The 14,040-nt window shown below is 41.4% G+C and overlaps 1 protein-coding gene across 2 annotated transcripts in view; it reads left to right on the top strand.

The window, feature by feature from the left end:
• Nucleotides 1–14,040, top strand: part of LOC146831135 (uncharacterized) — a 351,402-nt gene that overhangs the window by 110,844 nt on the left and 226,518 nt on the right. The window lies entirely within an intron of this gene.

The raw sequence follows: 14,040 nt of genomic DNA on the forward strand, positions 1-14,040 counted from the left end.
TGCTGATTTTTATTTTTTTTAAATGCATTTTTTGTGCGTGGGTGTCCCTGTGGGACCCCCTGAAAAGGCCTAGGGGGTCAGGGTGTTTCTACCCTGCCCCCTTTTCTTGTTTTTATCCTCTTTTCACCCTTTTTCTTGTGACTTGGTTTTACCGAGTCACAAGATGGCTGCCAACACTTCCTGGTTTGGAGTGTTGGCAGCCAATCAGAAGTCAGCTCGTGCTCGGGAGGAGTCGCAACTCCTTCTCGGTGCTCAGCTATATACATTTTTTATTTCTTGGATTTCTCTGTAACTACTGAACAGATTGATACCATTTATAAAAAGGGAGCTTTCTGAACCAAGCGCTACCTTTTTGCCAAATTTGGTGTAATTCCGTTCCGCAGTTCGGACTGTAGCCGTGTCTAAAGTTTCCATGGAAATTAACATGGGGAAAACGCGTTCTGGTACCCCTTTTTTCTCGGCCCCTGCTTGACAAATCACTCCCAAACTTTCAAGACAGGAGCTGACTGGAGCGGGCCATTAGTTTTGAAAATTTCGTGAAGATTCGTCAAAAGGCACCAAAGATATTGGCAAAAGAAAAAAAACTTTTTGAATAGAAACAAGGTCCTAACTATAACTACCTACTGGCGATCGCCAGTAGGTAATAAATATATATATATATATATATATATATATATATATAGAGAGAGAGCAAGAGAGAGAGAGAGAGAGAGAGAGAGAGATAAATATATATATATTTGTCTCTATATATATATATATATAAATATACATACTTTTTTCACTATAAAAAAAGGTCAACTAATGTTATAGTTAGGTGAAATGTTCAGTATGATGAACATAACATTTTTAACTATAAAAAAACACTGAAATTCAATGCGCCCCTGCCATGCACAGTTTTCTTATCAATAATTTCATTGCAAATTTTGCAATTATATTATCAATGATGTCATAGAAGATGTCATGAGTGAGTAATAGTGCAGTATTTAGCAGTGCATGGCGAGGGTACTAGTTATAGTTACTAAAGATAGCTACAACTGGTGAATTTCTGTGGTTTTCAAAACTTAAAACGTTACGTTGTTACTGAACATTTCACCTAACTTTCATTTTTACATTAAATTTCTAGGGTTTGTTAAAGGTAAAGTAATATTTTATTACCATACGTAAAGCCAACCTCCTGCTATGCATGGCCTTTGGCTGTGTGTGGTGGGTGGTGTGCACCAGGACCTTTTCTACATGGAGTGCCACCTGGGAAATCCTAAGCCACTATTTATGTTTGGCGGACTATGGGGAGAGCCCCGTGGCCCTGCCGGCAATGCCTTTTCTTTTTTTTTTCTAGTGGCATGTCCCGGTGCCCATCCGGGGCATGTCGGAACTAAGCTACCCCACAGTATGTCTATTGTTTGGGGCTGCAGGGTGAGGCCCCAGCTGCCTCGCCCGCTGCCTCGCCGGCTCCCTTGCTTACACCTATTGTGGGTGCATCGGGAGTCGGCATTGCTATAACCCTGCATGAGCAGTTTTCTTTTGCTGCTAGGGGTTGGAGCAATCAGAGCATTTCCCTGCCCGAGAGCACGGGCAGGGAAATACGTGTTCTCCCACCAGGCAGGAGAAGCTTTGTGCTCCGGCCCAGTGGAAGAACTTAACATTTTCGGACCTAGATGGTGTTGCAGGGGTTGGGGACCCTGGGATACCGTCACTAAACCGGTATTGGACGATGGGGTCCCCAGGGCCATTCTTTGGCCCAGGAAGGGAAGCCACGTGCCCTCCTTCTATTCAAATAAGTTATTGGCCCTGGGGAAAGGGGTCCCCAGAACCTCATAGAGGCTTGGGGAGGAGGGACACACACCCTCCTACCCCTTAAATGAATGCTGCACCCTTCCCCTAGACACTGGCCTGCCCGAGGGGACAGTATATTTAATTTCACTGGAGCCCATGCTTTTTTTACATTTTTTATATATTCTAAATCACAAGAGCGACCCTTATGTCCCTGTGAACCGGGTAAGTACAATGTACTGCAAAACAACGTTCACAAGGAACTGATTTGAAAAAAATCATCTATTACATACAATCTCAATGATTGCTTTTGAATTAATCTCACACCAATAAGTCAAGAAAAAAGAATAAAAATTAAACAAAAACAAATCAATGATGAACACAGTAAGTCTGCACACGACCCTTTTGGATTATTGAAATCTACCAAGCCTCAGCCGAGGTCTTTATTTAATAATCACTTTTTTATATCACATATAAAAACACATTTTATATATACACAAAACCTCTCTTTCTTACATTCACAGTGAATAGTGAACCCCAGTGAAAAAAACCATAACCTTTTACAATGTGACAAGACAAAAAAATGTGGAATGTTATTGGAAAAATTATAAGGACAGTTTATATACAATGTACAGTGATTCAGTCAAGGCTGTCTCTTATTTTGTTGTCGACGGCGTTTCAACCCACTTTTAAATACCGGGTCTCATCAGGACTGTAATTCTGGGGACTGAGAGAGAAGAAAGAAGGGAAAATGACTATACTATGGTCCATTATTCATGACAATTGTTACTGATCATAGGAGATTTGATCATCTCTTCTGATATTGAATATGTAAGTAAACTAAGTGGATTTCTATGCTGGACCACTTGTTTTTGTCCTATGTACATTGATCACTGTTTTTAATACGTTACAGAAGTGTTGAAACAGCATACTGAATTTCCTTAAATATCCGGTGTACTAATTGACCTCTACCCTTGGAGGATTAAAAAACCCAAGTAAGTGCGCTAATATACGGCACCCGGGTGATTATATGGAGTAATCATGATCGATTCTTCACTAAATGAATGTTCCTTACCCATAGGTTTGGATGTATTTTTCATCCGTCACATCCCTAAGCATACTGGATCCTATACGGACGATTGTATGTGTTATACTGGTAAGCCAAGAATTTGTAAGTCTTTAAGGTACCCTTCTTTTAAAACATTAGTATATGAATAATGGACCATAGTATAGTCATTTTCCCTTCTTTCTTCTCTCTCAGTCCCCAGAATTACAGTCCTGATGAGACCCGGTATTTAAAAGTGGGTCGAAACGCCGTCGACAACAAAATAAGAGACAGCCTTGACTGAATCACTGTACATTGTTTATAAACTGTCCTTATAATTTTTCCAATAACCTTCCACATTTTTTTGTCTTGTCACATTGTAAAAGGTTATGGTTTTTTTCACTGGGGCTCACTATTCACTGTGAATGTAAGAAAGAGAGGTTTTGTGTATATATAAAATGTGTTTTTATATGTGATATAAAAAAGTGATTATTAAATAAAGACCTCGGCTGAGGCTTGGTAGATTTCAATAATCCAAAAGGGTCGTGTGCAGACTTACTGTGTTCATCATTGATTTGTTTTTGTTTAATTTTTATTCTTTTTTCTTGACTTATTGGTGTGAGATTAATTCAAAAGCAATCATTGAGATTGTATGTAATAGATGATTTTTTTCAAATCAGTTCCTTGTGAACGTTGTTTTGCAGTACATTATATTTTTTACATTTTTGCCACGGATTCAATGATATTCTGAAAATTCTTGGCAAAATACAAAAAGGGGTCCCCATCACCAGGCCTAGGGGATCAGGGGATCTGTACCCTCTCCCTTATGTCTTTTTGTGTGTTTTGTTAGCACTTGGGACTGAGTGCCGAGTTCTAAGATGGCTGCCACTACTTCCTGCAGGAGATCTGTTAGATTTGCTAAAACTCCATGTCCCTTGATATACATTTTTTTTGCATTAATTGCTCAAAACCTACTGAACAGATTTACTCCAAAACACAAAAAGCACTGTTTGTGGACCAAGAGCTAGCTTTCTGCCATATTTGGCATAAATGCATTCAGCGGTTTGGGCTGCAACTGTGTCTAAAGTTCCTATGGAAAAATTAATGTGGAAACGCATTTTAGAACCCCCCTTTTTCTCAGCCCCCGCTGGATGGTTCACCCTGAAACTGCCCATGTGCAAACTAGTTGAAAAGTAGCACTTTTTTGGAAAGTTTCATGGATATTCATCGAAAGGCGCCAAAGTTATTAGCAACACAAAAAAACCCATTTCATATGGAAACATGAGTCTACCCATTGGCAACCACCACTGGAAATATATATATATATATGTCCACAAGGATGCAATGTGTTGGTACAGAATGGCGTGAACTCTGGAATGTTGTGCTCATGATATTTTATTGTAACGGATAACAAACCCAATGCGTTACGGCCACAGAATGGCCTTGGTCACAAGTTGGCGGCCATGTTACAAAACAGTGATTATGAACACTCCATCAACATAAACGATAGCCTCACAATTCACAATACATTAAGCAAAAAGTCCCCATATTCGAATGGAATAATAGATCATAGTAGGTAATGGACATCAACGTACAAAGCTATAATGCGTATCAGTGTTTCATATAAATATAGCAATAATAATCTATTATAATTCATAAGTGTTGTAACATACACAGGGCTGATATTAAATAATCTATACATCAGAGATAATTTGCATATATGAATATATATCATACCAGTTATGAAATCACTGGTAATAAATTAGCCCTTGCATCTTCCCAAACTGCCTTGTTTCATATGATAGAACTTCCAAATAAAAATATATTTGCGATGAAAAATTGGTGCAAAAAAAGCGGTGAATCCAATTACCTCCAAAATACAGACTCAAGGGGGACTGAGACATAAGTTACCAAAATACCCGATATGCCTCATGAATAATAATATTATAAAATTCATATGCCATTCCATACAATAAAGAAGAAAAATAAAGCCCTAGTGGGCAAACCATACCAGTATAAAAAACATACAATATCAAAGAGAGCCCAAGTGGATAACGCTTGGCTTACTGTAGATTCTAATCTTCCTTACATAACTTTCTAGTATCAGTACCCCAGCTGCCTGTAAAAAAATAATGATAACTGTTAAAAACACATTAAAACATTGCGCAACAGTAATAAACATGCAACTTGCCAAGCAAGCTTGCAACGATTTCCAGCAGTTGTGCACTAACATGTTACTAAAAGAAAGCTCAGTTCTTCTTCAGTATTGACACACTGTGGTCCTTTAGTTTCCAGTTCCGCTATTCATCCAGATTCATCTCTCCTGAGCACCAATTTTATTTTACCTCCTCTCTCACAAGGGGGAATCCTGTCAATAGCATAAGCTGTCAATACATCTCTGTTACTACTGTGATGTTCCTGAAAGTGTCCAGGCACTTGATAGTGACCATCCAACAGCTGTATAGCTCTAATATGTGTTACAATACTCTTTTCTTTACTAGGTGTATAGTACTGCCTGCATATTGTTTCCTACGTGGACATACCAAAATATATATAAAATGATCCAAGGTACAGATAAAATATGTATTATTGGATTTTCTCTCTCCAATAGATGTCACAAATTAAATTATATTCTCACTGAATCTACACAGGCTTTGCAATTCCTGCACTTTACATATCCTCTACCCCCTTATGATGGCCTCTCCAGGTTTACTTGCTATATATTTTTTACTTAATCTGTCTTTCAAGGAGGGACTCTTCCCAAATGTAATTTTGGGGCATTTGTAACTATCTCAGTGTGAGGATTTGGGTGTATTATATGTATGGCTATGCAGACTTACCGTGTAATACACTCTCAAATACTGTCTTGGGTCCGGTCAGGCTTGTTTGTAAAACCTTATGCTCAAACCTGGGTAGCTATGCTTTCGAGCAGCAAGGCTTAAACAAAGGAACTTAGGTAAAGCATTTAACAGCATCAAACAATGAAACAAGAAAGCCACATAACATGAAAGAAATCCTACACCAATTTATAAAAATAGATTATATTTTTATTTATTTTTAAGGGTGTAACTTTTGGCCATTGAGGATTGGTCTCTTGGGGCACGCTGCGGCAGTCAGTAGAGATTCGTTTGAAGTGGCTACTGACATGCCGAGAAGGGCTACTTCAGCTTTCACGACCCTGGTGCTGGTTCCAGGAGGCCAGCCAACTAACCCTTGTCAGTTCTTTAGCATGGGGCATGGCTTTTCCCCAAGCCAGGAACCCCAGGCACAGTCCTCTCTTCTCAAGCCCAAGGTGCAGCATGTGCAGCCCAACAGATTGTGCAGCTTCTCTTTGTGCAGTCCAGTGGTCAGCAGGGAAGTCCTTCCTCAGTCCTTGTTCCAGTTCCGATGTGATCTGAGGTTCAGGGTGCCAGCGGTGCCATATTTATTCCCAGAAAGTGCCCTAAGGGGATGATGCTGTCACTAGCAACAGGCTACCAGGTTCCCTCCCTTTTAGTGATGCTTTTCCAGATATGTGTGGTATATTGCAATCCCAGAGTGTACTATTCTGCCCACTCTCCAAATGTCAGGACCCTTTCTCGGATGTTAAGAGCTTGGTAGCCCACCCCAGAGGTGTGGCTACCTGCGGGCTACATGCCCACGGGAAAACCGTTTTGGGACAGGTCTCTCTTTCTGTCCCAGTCACGAGCTCATCTGCCTGAACAAAGGGCTGCCCCATAGGAGTGTGATTGCCATTTACCCACCAAAGGTGGTTCACCTTTTAAGCCCTTTTGGGCTAATTCCCTGAGTGGCTTAGTGCACAGGGGAGGTGACAACTCACCCTGTATAAGGCTTCTATTGTTCCTAAGCCTGGGAGTCGTTCATACTACTCTTCATCAGGGCAAAAAACGGTCTGATGGCCAGTGACTGTGTGAGGCTACTGGACACACTGGGTCACAGAGTGGCAACTTTTCCAAATGTTGCATTTCTTTAATAGTGACATTAAATTCGACTTGGGCATCAAGTTGGGTTTAATGCCACAATTAATTGTATACCTTACCCTGTCCATCTGAGTAGTTCCATTCAGGAGTTAGTCGGGCTGAGGGGTCGGCCAATGTTAACCAGTGGGGCTACTAACTCTCCCACAGCAAAATGACAATTTAGTAGTGCTGCTGTTAGGACTCATTTAAAAATACATTTCCTACTTAATAATATACAGCTCCCTGTCTTAGGGCTTGATAGGCCTTACTTAGGGGAAATTTGCATATATTGTTAAGAGAGGTGGGGGCTTGCCATTAGTTTGAACCACTGCCCTTCCAGTCTGCAGTTGCAGGCTGGGAGACATTTTGTACCTTGTTACACTGAGGGCGGCACAATTAGTTTTGCTGCCCTGTGTTGACATTCTGCCGTGCTTAACCTGGGTACCATGTACTAGGGACTTATAAGTAAGTCAGTCCTTGCCAATTGGGGGTAGCTATTTCAGCATATGCTTGGTAATGGGTTAGAACACCTGCACTGAAGTGTGGTTAGAAGGCCTCAGTTTACTCTCAGAGTCAATAAGCCAGCAGCCTCAGTCACAAAATGTGGGGGTGAACATGCAAAAAGAGACCTTTTCCTTACAGTCAGTGAGAACTGGACCAATCTGTAAATTTGACAACTGTTTCCTCAATATCCTGCAGATATCTTTTGGCCCTGTAATGTAAGTGGTGATGAATCTCATCTCATTTCTTTTTCTCTGTTCCTCTCTCCAATTCACAAGGATCTCTTCCCTCATAATCTTGCTCACTTTTGATATTGCCTGATCTAATACCCTCTTAGAATATCCTCTTTCCCTGAACCTGGATATCATTATCTGTTGCTCTTTTTAAATACTTCCTCAGTGTTGCAATTTCTCTTAACCCTTATGAGTTCCCCGTACGGTATACTCTATATCAATTTTTGGGGATGTCTACTTCTGGCATGTAATAGGTTGTTCCCCACTGTCGGTTTCCTGAATACGTTAGTTAAAGCCTATCCCCACATATTTCAATAGAGGTTTCCATGAATTCAACACTGGTGTTGTTTATATTCCCCACAAAATGTAAGTTCCAGTCATTACTATTCAACGAGTTAACATACTCAACAGGCAGATCATATGGCCCAATCTAGATAGCAAAAACATTGGTCCTGATTACGATGTCAGGCGAACTCGTTGCAGATTGGAACCGTCTGATCATAGATCGGGGCTTCCCACCACAGAATTTAGAAACATACATTTTTCAATGGCAGCTTGTGCAGCAGGCGGAAAAGGCCTGCAGCACAAGCTGCCTTTGAAAAATGGATGTTCATAAACATCCCTGCACAGTGTGGCAGGTACCATAGGTGCCCCCCAGGCCCGATAGCGAAGGCTGCGGAGGGAGGGGAGCCCTAAAGTCCTTTTCTGACAGCCTTTCCATGTTGGAAAGACTGACATGGAACGACTGTCGGAAAGTGACATCATAATCCCAACGGCAGAGCCGAGGCTGGCTCCGCCGCCATTATGGAATTATGTGTCATTCTGACACTTTGACGGGCTCCTTGAGCCCTTCGGAAGTACAGAGGGCAATGCCTCAGCCCGCTGAGTTGTAATGCAGCAGGCAGACTGCAGGGGCAGATGTCGGGCAGACCGCAACCAATTGTCGGTCAGTTGCGGTCCACCCGTCATCGTAATCAGGCCCTTTGTCTATGAATCTTACCCTTAATTCCACATGTTCTAGGAACATAACATTCACTCCAAGGATCTGCTCCTCCCACCAGCCAATCAATAAATTAGTGTAGCTGGGAGCAAGCAGATGCCAATAGCAGTCCCCTGTGTTTGTTTGAACAATTCATCATCAAAAAAGAAATAATTATGGGTCAGACAAAAATGCAACATCTAAGGTAACATTTCATTGTGAAGAAGATATGATAGTGACCTGGCCCTCAGAAAGTGTCTGCATGCTGCAATGCTTTGTTAATGTTTGATGCTAGTGTACAGGGTACTGACATCGAGGTTTATGGGGAGAAACTCCTTCTCCCTTACAACACCTTAAAACGGGATAAAAAGTCCCTAGTATGGGAAAGTAACGCTTTCACATATGGCCATATGAAGAAATCAATGTATCGGGAGGTGCTCTCAAGGGGACTCCCAATTGCAGACACTATTGTTCTCCCTGGAGGATTTTTAGGATCATTGTGGACTTTCAGCAATAAATATAGAATGGGGATCCTAGGATATTCACACCTTAAGAATTGATATTTTCCCATTCCAACAGCTCTCTCTCTCTCTCTCTCCAGTCCACAAATAACTCACCAAATTGTTTGTTTGTGAAATTTATCTCTGTTCTAGTCACACTCACATAACAATTTGGATTACACAAATGCCTCTGTCCTTCTTGCACATACATTCTTTTACTTAAGATCACTATATTACCTCCTTTGTCAGAAGGTCTGATTACCAAATCTGTTTCCTTTTCTATGTTTTAGAGCCTTCATTTGGCTGTACGTTAAATTAGACACCCTCATTGTCTTCAATCTCTTCAGATCTCCTATGACAACATCTAGGAAGGTATCTATCGTATTATAGGGTATATTAGGTAGTGACTGATATGAAACCACTAGGGACACTGAGACCAACTTTAACTCCCAAACTGGCCAACTTTAATTAGGGATCCCTTTCAGTATCTTCATCATTACTGATATTCAAATTAAAAGGTATAATTTTTAGATCCAAAAAATCCTTATCAGTTTTTACCTTGATGTTGTACCATTTCCTAAGTTTCAGTTTTCAAATGAACTCAAACAAATCAATCCTACTTCATGTTTAATCAAAATTGGTGGTTGTACAAAAAAGAGAAAGCAAATGACAAGGCAGATAAATCATCCTTACTTAATGTCCTTTCAGGTAAATTAATGACCGTGTTCTCCATTATTTCATTTTTCTCTAAACCCTTGTTGTCATTCACCTGTGGGATTTACCATTTTGCTTTCTTCCATCGTCAACTTTCACCTTTTTCTTTTCTGTCTCGCCCTTTTGGTTGTCCCCTTGTTCCTGGCCACTGTCCCCTGGCTATACTGAGCAGTCGGAATTTGTCTAGAAAACTACTCTTGTGTGTCCCAATATTGCTCACACTTATGGTGCTCTTCTCTGATGTGTCACTGCCTGTGAGTGCTTCCACAATCGATTCTTCCGACATGGTATCATGTCTTAGTCCACTGACATCCAGTTTTTCACTTCTCCTTAAGCCATCATATGTCTTGCTAAATGTCTGTATTCTTCCATTTTGGTAAATCATTGTAATCTTTCATTAACTTTTTTTGTTTCTTCATTTTGATTTATTTTTCGACCTTATCTAGCCTCCTATTCATTTTACCCATAAACTCCTCAAAATTATCTTTAGAGTCAGCGTGTGTGGAGCCGGCTGGGGCTGCGAGGGGCTTGGGGCTCTCCCGCAGCCCCCAACGTGTACATGGCGGGTGCCATGTGTCGGTACCAGGGCAACAATCTTTTTAAAAAGGAGGTGCTGGGGATGTGGGCCCCTCCCAAAAAAACAGCCCTGGTGGATGGGGTTCCCAGGGTCTAATGAGGCTTGGGGAGGAGGGGGGTCACCTGTCTCCCCTGCCCTTTAAAAAAAATACAGTCCACGGTTCTACCTTTTCATTGCTGCTGAGTATGCAAAGGCGCTAAACCTTCCACAACCTCCACCCAATTGGCCATGCCCCTTTTAACTAGTAGCATGCAACAGCGTTCCCACCATTTTCCAGGCGGGTGAACAGTGTGTTTTCTTTACAATTGCACATTGAAAAATAGTCTGAAATAAAATCCTCAATGGAGGTGAGTGCATTGTTGATTTATTGGAGCGCAATCTCTTCTGTAGTGACTGTCCAAGACAAGTGGGTTCTTTCTTGCCCTCTCCTGGTCTGAGAGCAGAGTCCAAGATTCTCCTTTTTATTCCTGCTGAGTATGCAAAAGCGTCAAATCACCTTCAAGCTTCACACATTAGACCCCACTCCTTCCAATTAGTAGTATGCAACGGTGTTCCCGCCATTTTCCAAGCTAATGGACAGTGTGTTTTCTTTACAATTGCATGCTTAAAAACGTTCTGAAATCCTTGATGGAGGTGAATGCATCATTGATTCATTGGAGCGCAATCTCTTCTGTTGTAACTGTTCAAGCTGAGTGGGTTCTTTCTTGTGGTCTCCTGGTCTGAGAGCAGTGTCCACGGTACTCCCTTTTAATTGCTGCTAAGTATGCAGAGGCGCCAAATCACCTGCAAGCTCTACCTCTTTGGCCCGCCCCTTCTACGTTAATGGGTGTGTTAGCCACAGGGCCTTGCCATTGACAAGTTCCTGTGAACAACACCCAGCTGTAACAGCTAAAAGCTGTACGTGTGTGTGTTTGGCTGCCTGTGGGGAGTTTAATGCATGTCCAGGCCCAGCGTATGGTAATAACCCTAGAATGAATAAAAGCAACCCCTGACATGGAGTGCTTTTATTCTTTCCAGGTTGCGTTGGATGGTATTTTATCAATCCAAAGCTGTAATACTTTGCCTGGTTCCTATGTCAGAATATTTCAGTTTTTTTGTATGGTGGGCTTGTAACTTTTGAATTCAGTTATAAATCTGATTTCGTTTTGTTTTACTGCCATATTTGTAAGGTCAAGTTTAAGTAGCGTTTACCTAGCTTAGAATTTGCTCTCTGCTAATGCACAAAAGATTGTTTTCATAGACTAGCCTGTTTTCAAATCTTTCCTGAGTTTTTATTTTTTATGTGGTTTTCTCTTTAATATTTTATGTTCATTATGAGATATTCAGCTAGAGTAGTATGTTGTAGTTGTTTCTGAACATGAAAACTCATTGTATGTGTGTTGGCATACCTTGCAACAGATTTGGGGCCTCCCTTACAAGGCCCCTAGTGGCACTTCTGCGCAGTCAGAGCCGCACTTTTATGACGCTTTGGTGGCACAATGTGCCACAGCATATTTACATGGTCAGGCAAAGTCACTTTGTGTGGCTTTTCATAGCTTTGTAAATATGGCCCCCTTTCACGCAGAGCACTGCATTAAACCCGCATTCCATGGGTGTTGCTGTTAGTGCTGTCACGCAACACCCATGGAATCTAAAGCATTCCCAGAGTCTCAAGGAATCATAAACCTGGGAATGCGTCAGATTCTAACGCCACCCCAGGGGTGGCGATAGGGAGGCGCAAAAGGAAAAATGTTCTTATTTCTCCTAATTTTTCCTCTTTCTATGTGTGCTACATTTCGCAGCACACACAGAAAGAAGTAAACACCTCTTGTGATTGTTTTTGTAAAAAAAATCTCCCCTTACAATGCAGACACCCTTGCGTTGACACATGGCAGCCCATTGTTCTCTAGTGCAGGGGAAAAGGACAGAAATGCACCTTATCTTGTAGATACAGTGCATTCCTGCCCTTTTCTTTTAACATAGGACTGCACCACAAGATTCCTTACAGCACTGCCCCACGCCAAAACCTCGTAAATGGGGCACTTGGTTATTAGAGTCAAAAATAGTGTTGATCCTCTGGTAGCTCAGTATCCTTTTTTCATCGCTGATTGATTTTCCCCTTTTTATTTCAGTAAGGCTGGAGTCCCTTTCTCTTTTTCTCTTCTTTCACGCTCTCTATTTTCTCATTCTTTTCTTCTCTTTTTTCTTCTCTTTCTCTCTTTCTTGATATTTTCTTTCTTCTTGTGGGTCTTTTTTTTGTGATCAATCCTTTTTATTTAAATGTAGTACAAATGACTTGACATGTATAGGTTTGTATACCTGCTTATATTAGGGTTTATCTACTATTTATCATATTGCTCATATTTATGCGTTTTATAAATTATTTCTTGTTCAAGATGGTTTTTATGTATTACATGCTGTAGTACCTTAATTATTTATACTCTCTCTCTTAAATTAATTTAAAAAAATTGAACTAAGAAAGAAATAGTGTTGATCCTGAATATGGAGTTATATGGCAAGAAATATCATGTATGTGCCGGTTTTTTCACAAGTCAGATAATATTGTGCCTTTGTAGATCTACTCCAAAAGACGCTACGGATTGGGACATCTGTACGGACAAGGCACACTCCTTCTCACACCAGCCTATAAACAGATCAGCTAAGAGGGTGTGAACGTCTGCACCTTCCCATGGCCTCCAATTATGAAAAGATTAACATACGGTCTTGGAGCATGTTTTATAGTGTGCATTGATTTCACACATTTAGGGTGACTACAATATTGTTTGGTGAACATGGAACGTGTTCACATGCATTCAGGTATTGATCAGGTCTCAAATAAAACAGATAGGTAAGTTCTGAAGAGTATCAAATCGTATCAATATATATTCAAATGTTTTCTCTGTATGTCTGACCCCCAAGAGTTTTAAAATTTTCAGTTTTACAAAAAAAAATGCCAAAAGAGAACTGCAATTTTTACAAAAAAAACACAAAATTGCTTTTTTTAAAGCACTTTAAAAACACTGGTTCTGCCTTTAGCTAATAAAAGGATAGTAAGCAGCATGCGGCAAAAGTGCTTCCTCCCTCTGACGCCACTGCAAACCTACAGGTACTTGCCTCCTCTTTCAAGACGAGCGGATCGGACTACCAGGGGCCGGGTCTACAGGTGTATGCACGATCCGGTCTCCTTTGGTGGTTCCTGTTCTAACGTGTGTATTTGTAAAGCGCGCGTTCACCCAGAAGGGTATCTTGGTGCTGAAAACAAATGTTTATTGTTACCCAACTCAATGGTACTCATGTTATCGATCTCAGAAGGATGAAAGGCTGAGTTGGTCTGCCGAGATTTGAACCTGTGACCAGGAAGGCAAACACAGGCACCTGCAGTGGACGCATCAGTCCACTAAGCCACCACACCCAGCTTCTGTTGTGCTTCTGAGCTCCTCTCCGTTTCTGCCCTCTGCTTCTTGTGGTCCCTTCCCACATACCACCTGGTCTTCAGTGTTCTCTTCCCTGCAGCAGCCTGCCTGATGTGGCCCCCTCTGTACCCCTTGGACCTCTACCCAGTATCTCTAGCTCCACCAGACCCCACAGATCCTGTAAACTCTAAAGCCTCTCCGTTTTACCCCGATGTCTTCTTTGCCCCCATCCCCTGTGATTAATCCGGCCTCTTGGACACCTCCCCCATGTCTCTACTTCTGTAATTCCCATGTGTCTGTGCCCTCTGCGAACCCTTCTGCCTGCGTCTCCTCTTGTCCATCATCTCTGCCCATTACCTCTGTACCCCTC

This window comes from Triturus cristatus, chromosome 5_1 (assembly GCF_964204655.1).
Source record: "Triturus cristatus chromosome 5_1, aTriCri1.1, whole genome shotgun sequence".
Classification (NCBI taxonomy): domain Eukaryota; kingdom Metazoa; phylum Chordata; class Amphibia; order Caudata; family Salamandridae; genus Triturus; species Triturus cristatus.